General features: G+C 41.7%; 1 protein-coding gene across 3 annotated transcripts in view; it reads right to left on the reverse strand.

The window, feature by feature from the left end:
- LOC143024770 (uncharacterized) overlaps positions 1–7,500 on the reverse strand; it is a 175,775-nt gene that overhangs the window by 167,756 nt on the left and 519 nt on the right. The window contains exon 1 of one of the 3 annotated variants that reach the window (XM_076183912.1): positions 7,355–7,500. This exon is cut by the window's right edge and continues 387 nt beyond it. The exons of the other annotated variants lie outside the window; for them this stretch is intronic. The gene's annotated coding sequence lies outside the window, so the exon portion shown is untranslated. The remainder of the gene's footprint in view (positions 1–7,354) is intronic. 3 annotated transcript variants of the gene reach the window in all.

Genomic DNA, 7,500 nt, shown 5'->3' on the forward strand with positions numbered 1-7,500 from the left:
ACTACACAACTCGTTACTCTACTTGCCGTGGCCACATATGTGGCGTCGAGCTGGATCGAAACTGACCATACACTCGGCACAGCTTTTGTACGTACGCGGTGCATGACACTGAGTCATTATGACACGCAAGTAATGCTTATCGACAAAGCGTCACACAAGAAAACGGAATTAGGAGTCAGTCTTTGCAGCATTTCGGCCGTTTCACGCCCTGCGAGGTAGCTAAGCATGACATCCTTTGGCGGGGCTCAAGGATTTAAGCCCGGATGCACACTTACTGCAGCCACGCTCTGAGGCGAGCGGGATTCGAACCCACCCATTTCTGTGTTCTTGCTTCCGTATGTGAGTGTCCTGGTCCGCCTGGCCACTAAGCTCGAGTTTAGACCAAATAATCTACTGCAGAACCTCCGAGCTATCCACTTGGAGGTGATACAGCCCTCGTTTCTCTTCGCGCTGGCTTCAGAAGCCTTGGTAAGATTGTTTATCTGATGAGAAGTCTTTATAGGGTTTTAGATGTACTGAAAAGGCTCTTGTTTACTCTCCGACATTGTACGGACGAGTTGGGAAGCCATGAAAGAGCTGTTTGGACAATTACCCAGTTACGCTTCCCAGGAACCGAACTCGGGACTCCAGTTTTCGAAGTAAGGATGCTAACCACTGATCCACCCAGATATATACCATGCGACATAGGGCATATGATACATGAGGTATCACATGAAATGAATAGATATATAAACAGATAAATAGATGAATAGATAGGTAGATAGATAAATAGATGAATATATAAACAAATAATAGGCTAGATAAGTAAACAAAGATATATATGTGTATTTATATATATATATATATATATATATATATATATATATATATATATATAAATGAATAGATACACGAACACCTGAATAGATAAATAAAGAGATGAATATATATATATATATATATATATATATATATATATAAATAGATAAATACGTAAGCAGGTGAATAAACATATAAAGATACAAAATAGATAAACAAATACATAAATTAATTTATTAATAAATAAATAGACATAAATAGATAAATAGAATAGCTGAATCAATAGATAAACAAATAGATTAACCCATATAAACAAACAAATAAATGAATAAAGCGTGAAATATTTTCACCTGAAGGACATGATACACAAACTTCTGGGCTGAGGGCGGAGCGACACGAACCGACCGTTAGGCCAACGCAGCCCGGACCTCTCCTCGTCCTTCTTTCTTTTCGGGTGAGAGATGGATGGACGCAAGTCTTGAAGGGCGCGTTGCTCATATACGCACTGCATTAAGCCCAACTCTCTTCGGCTTTTGGGGGGAAGAGAGGGACAGTTGGGGTAGGAGGGTCGGAGGTAATAAGGGTGAAGGGAACAGGTGTTCTCTTGAAGTCAAGACACAGGTGTGTATAGACTGGGTAATCATGAGGGAAGTAAATAGAAGTTAAATATAAATTCATATTTCTGTATATACATGCGTACACACACACACGCGCATACAAAGATACATACATGCATACACTGCGAGCCGGCATTCCAACTCTCGTGGGCAAGGAGTTGTGTGTGTGTGTGTGTAAAGTCACAGCACTACCTATAGATCGGCCATATATGAGCTCTGAGCTCTCATCCGGGAGGGTAATAGCTGTCGATTACGAGTCCAACACGTGATCCAAGACCATGGTAAATCACATACGTATATACATATATACATACATACATTGCATATATACATATATACTTACATACATACATGCATCTATACATGTAAACTACATACATACATATTTAAGCACATGCATACATACATACATACACACATACAAAATCGCATATATACACACATACGTACTTTGCACTGAAATATAAATATACGAAAGCGCTTTGTTTCGTTAAGTTTTTCTTTCCGAGTGGCCACTTTTGCATAATTGAACACAAGTTACCAATGTGTCACATTAGTATGCATGTACACAAATATAAGCACACATACATATACATGCACACATGCAGATGTACAAGCTCGTATACATTCATATATACCGCACCTACAGTGTATACATATGCATCAATGAATATATACGCATATGCAAACTTATATATATATACAGGGTGACACACAAAAAAACGCGATCTGACACATATGTTTACAACTTTTGTTGATATATGTTTTTCTTTTCAGGCGTCAGTAATTCAAACATTCAGAAAAAGATACGAAAAGTATCGACGTAATTGGATTTCTTTTTTTTCACCCTGTATGTACCCGGTACAAATATTGGCAAATATCTACAAGCACACACCTGCACACATACACACATATGTATGTATGTGTATATATGTCGTCACATATATATATATATATATATATATGTATATATATATATATATATATATATATATATATATATGTATGTATTTCTAAACAAAATGTAGTAGCACATTTGTAAAGGACACACAGGAAACCCGCAGTCGGAGAAAATAAACTTCGAATGAAAGAAGAATCCTATATTTCGGCTATCAACTGTAGCCCTCTTCAGTCTTATGTACTTTCCTGAAGAGGGCTACAGTTGATAGCCGAAATATAGAATTCTTCTTTATTCGAAATATATATATATATATATATATATATATATATATACAGAGAGAGAGAGAGAGAGATAGAGAGAGAAGAGAGAGAGAGAAAGAGAGAGAGAGAGAGAGAGAGAGAGAGAGAGAGAGAGAGAGAATGAAAGAGAGAAAGAGAGAGAAAGAGAGAATGAAAGAGAGAGAGAAAAAGAGAGAGAGAGAATGAAAGAAAGAGAGAGAGAGAGAGAGAGAGAGAGAGAGAGAGAGAGAGAGAGAGAGAGAGACAGGTGTATGTATGCATGTAATATATGCATGCATATATATATATGTATGTATGCATCATATGTACACATACATGCATGCATATCCGTATGTATCCATTCATATGTGTATGTATGTATGCATGTATGTATGTATGTATGTATGTATGTATGTATGTATGTATGTATGTATGTATGTATGTATGTATGTATGCGTGTATGTATGAGTGTTTAGGGCTCCAAGCCTTCCCCTGTGTTTATGTTCTCCATCATCCAAATAATTTGTCAAAAATACTTATCAATATATATATATATATATATATATATATATATATATATATATATGTATATATATGTGCGTATGTACATATGTAGTTAGGTAGGTAGGGAGGTCGTTATGTATGTAGGTACGTGTGAGGAAAACCAAGAACTAGGTAGACGTCAGAGGAACATGGGAGGAGCCAAGACCCAGCTGGAAGGGGTGACGTCGAACAGGAATAGGTCTTGAAGAAGCACATCCCCAGCAGATCTCCTTCGACAGCTTCGGCGTGTCTGACCTCGCTCAGACCCCAGATGTACAAAGCCACGTGACCTAGTGACCGTTTGACGTCATGCGCGGTAAGTATGTGTGTTGGGCCAGCTTTAGTGATACGATTGACGTAATTTTGGTCATTTTCGTTGAGTATCTGTTATGGTTGGACGGAAGGGCCCGGGATATAACACAAGTGTTCGTTGCCGAGATAGGTAGTGCAGGTGTGATTCAGGGCAAATGTCATGTGAGTGATCTGATGCCTCAAGATTGTGATATCCAGGTGTTAGGTGCTGGGAGCAACGTATCGCATGTGTGTTTGTTTTTTCTTGTTTATCGTCGTCACTGCTATTCACGAATTAAACCCTTTTTTGGGGGCTGCCACCGGCGGGGCGATTTTATTATTCTTCCCAGGATATCATCCTTCTCTGAAGACCCCCAAGGGTTTTTGTGTACAAGGTACTCTGTTCGTACTTAATGTGCAAAGTGTGGTAGTCGTGATTAATGTACAGAGTGTGGAAGTATGTATGATGTGCAAGGAATTTCATCTGGTATGATACAGAGGAATGTCCCCTGAAGAGGTAATATGACGAGCTGTGGAATTCGTGTCATTTCACAAAGGTGTGCATTGCAGGTGTAGTACAAAGGTATGACTTGCAAGCGTAAAGCACAGGTGTCTTGGTGCACAGGAATATTATTCCATGGATATGTAGGTGTGATAGGTGTACAAGTCATTCAACATGTGTATTATTCAGACAGGTGTACAGGTTATCTGGTCAGATGGATGGACGGCATCTGTAGAGTACATACAGGTGTAACGCACAGGTGTTTCTGTAAGCAGGTGTACGCAGGCAAGACGATCTGTCCCTTGACCTCAACCTTAGCCCAGGTCGACCTTGAAGGTTCGCTTTCATTTGTCCTCCTAGCTTTAATTCTGTGAGTCCTCAAGGCCTATTCCTCATCTTCATCCTCATCCCCTTTCCCCTCTCCTTCCTCCTTTTGCTCCTTCTTCTATTTTTCCTTTCCTCTTCTTCCCGTCTCGTTTCCACTACCTCCCCTCAAACTTGATCATTCCTCCACCAAAAATTTATGTAATTTCTTCCTCTTCCTCCTCCTCCTCCTCCTCTCTCTGCTGTCCTCTTCGTCTCTCTCCTCTTCCACCTCTTAGTAGGCTTCCCTCCCTTTACTCTTCGCACTATCGCTCTTTATACACCTGTGATAAGCATTTGACTGTGTAAGTCAATTCCTCTGCTATAATGATATGGTTTCCAGATTTCGTTTTGAATATGTTAGACGATTTTCTCATATTCACACACACACACACACACACACACACACACACACACACACACACACACACACACACACACACACACACACACACACAAATAAACGCATTCAGAAAACAACTTCCCAGCTTTCATAGTTCCTATAAAGCTACGGACTTCCTATCCACGCATCCTATGCATATTGTCCTATACTTCACAGACATACAGTTGCTTCCACTTTTAAGTATCACAATGGCAGCTAATGTATTCAGAAGAGCAGTGGGAGTCGTATATCTTTAGGTCGTAAGTTTACGATTTGAATGAGTCTTACGACCTCGTAAGACTGAACATATCGTAAATATTCGACCTAAAGAAATGTGTTTGTTACAATATCTCGAAAAAAAAGCACGAGCCAATGTAGCACTTGGAGTGAAACCAATCGTATAATCACTCCCTCCCTCCCTCCCCCCCTCCCTCCCTCCCTCTCCCTCCACCCTTCACTCGCCGTCTTACCATTTCCATAAGATTAATCTTAACAGCTTAATCTTTAAGACAAATGTAGTTTTGCGATTACTGTTTGTTATATCTTCGTCAAAATTAGATTAATTTCATTGGGAGAGAGTCCTAACCACTCGGCTGAATAAAATCACCTGTCGTTGGCCAGAACAAAGACTATAAATACACCGTCACGACGACGCGTCACCAGCGCTTCTTTCCTTGAAGACAATATTACACTGGGGAAGGGTAGTAATAAGAGCGACCTTTAAACAGGGACAAGATTTTTTTTCTTTTTTTTGTGGGAAGGCTAGTTTCCAATCATGAAAGAATGCTGCGTGACTCTAGGCCGTAGGGGTATCACTGAAAAAATCTCCTCTTAAAACAGTGACTGCAGAAAACGACATGGAGGTCAAGCCTCGCTGTTTGGTGATACTTGACACATTATATTCTGGTTACTGAGAGGATATTTTATCAACGCAACCCATAATGAAAAAGAGACATTTAACCACTCCATGTACACGAGCTTTCACATACACACACCCATAGATCGTGCTATATATGAGCTCTGAGCTCTCATCCGGGTAATAATTATCGGTCACGAGTCTAACACGTGATCTAAGACCGTGGCGAAACACACAAACACACACACACACACACACACACACACACACACACACATACAAACACACAAAATACACCGGGTGATGACCTTAGGGCCTGAAAAGGATAGTCTCATGATTCCCCACAGTTCTTGTTGTTCTCTGTCATATTGACAACCCTCCCCCTCCCTCACTCCCTCCCTCCCCTGCATTCACAAATCTGTCTCACTCAAATAATAAAATTATTTAATCTTCGTCCTTAATCTCATTTGTGACTCCTAAGAATAAAAGTGTGGTGTCCAGAAGATGATGGAGATTGTTGAAAAACCAATATTCCAAAATTCTGACTTTGAATATATGTGTTCTTTATCCCCTACCCACTTTGAAACCCAAAATTAACTACCCTCCCCTAGGGAAGAATTCCCCCCACTCCCGTGTTTGAGAACTCCTGAACTCTAGCTTCGAATGGCAAAGGTAAACGCCAAGTCCCTCGTGAACTTTAATGCGTTACTGGCGTTTTTTTATGAGAGCATATCTCCGTAAATGTCTCTACTTCTTCGCTAAAAACCCATCCTTCCTGAGTACCCATTCCTTCTTAGAGCCCAGCCCCCAGAAGCACGTTTCTCTCTCTCTCTCTCTCTCTCTCTCTCTCTCTCTCTCTCTCTCTCTTCATCTCTCTCTTTCTCTCTCTCTTACCCTTACGGGGTCTATTTCTAGCTAGCATCAGTCGATTTCATTCAACTTAAAGAAACTCCTGGGCAAGAAAGGCAAGAAAATAAGGGTAAGAAAGTTGTTCTATTCTTTCCAGCCCAGGGCCTGTTTTAATGGTTTTGTTCTGGCTGTCTCCAAGCGATTTTATTCACACTAAAGCTAAAACACAAAGAACTCACGAATTCACTAATAACAAGTACAACCTTCACACTCGAGGACTACCTTCGGAGATCCCACGAACTCCCGCGAAGAGTTTCTCGAAGTCCATCCCCCGACCTCGTTCACAACTCCCCCAGGCATAGCGGAGAGGCGTCAGTCTGAACCAGGTCGGGTCACAAGGATCACTCGGCTTGTCAAGTCCCACTTGACAACGTTGTTGCTCTCGGGTCCTCCTCGGTAGCAAGCACGACCGCCCCTGACAGGGCTGACACATGTGGTGGTGTTTGACAGAGTGAGTCACGTTTTCCAGTTTATGGACTTGGTAAAAGTGTAGGACTAAGAAGGAGGGGCCGGGTATGGTAAGAACAGGGGAAAGGGGACGGGGGCAGGGGCAGGGGGAGAGTGCCGGGGGAGAGGCATGGGAGGAATAGAGGAAGGGGAGCGGGGGACAGGGGGAGAGGAGGGAAAGGGGTTCGAAGGCTTGTCACCACGAGGCTGCAACTTTTTATTTCGATCGGAGGTGTGTCAACGTCCAAACGAACACGATTCAGAAGAAAAAAAAATAAGGTAACACAAAATAACAAATAAAATAAATAAATAAATAAAACGAAAAATAAAAGAAATGTCACTATAACATCATCGTAATCGCAACGTCGGTACGAGTCGAGGCGAGGACCCGGCGAGGTAACCCGAAGTAAGATCGATTTCAACACACACACACACACAAAGTTCCTCAGTTCCGTGCAATGTACTACCTGCTCTGGGGAAACTCAGCGCCACTCTCCACCTCCCTCTCTTGAAGAAATTTCGTTTCCTGGAGCAACCAGGAAGACCCCGAAGACCTCCACGAGCCCGGAAGGGGAGGAGGAGGGCACGTCCCAGGTGAGGAATCGGGCGTGCC

Source organism: Oratosquilla oratoria, chromosome 4, assembly GCF_046742065.1.
Source record: "Oratosquilla oratoria isolate Oo_2021 chromosome 4, ASM4674206v1, whole genome shotgun sequence".
NCBI classification, from domain to species: domain Eukaryota; kingdom Metazoa; phylum Arthropoda; class Malacostraca; order Stomatopoda; family Squillidae; genus Oratosquilla; species Oratosquilla oratoria.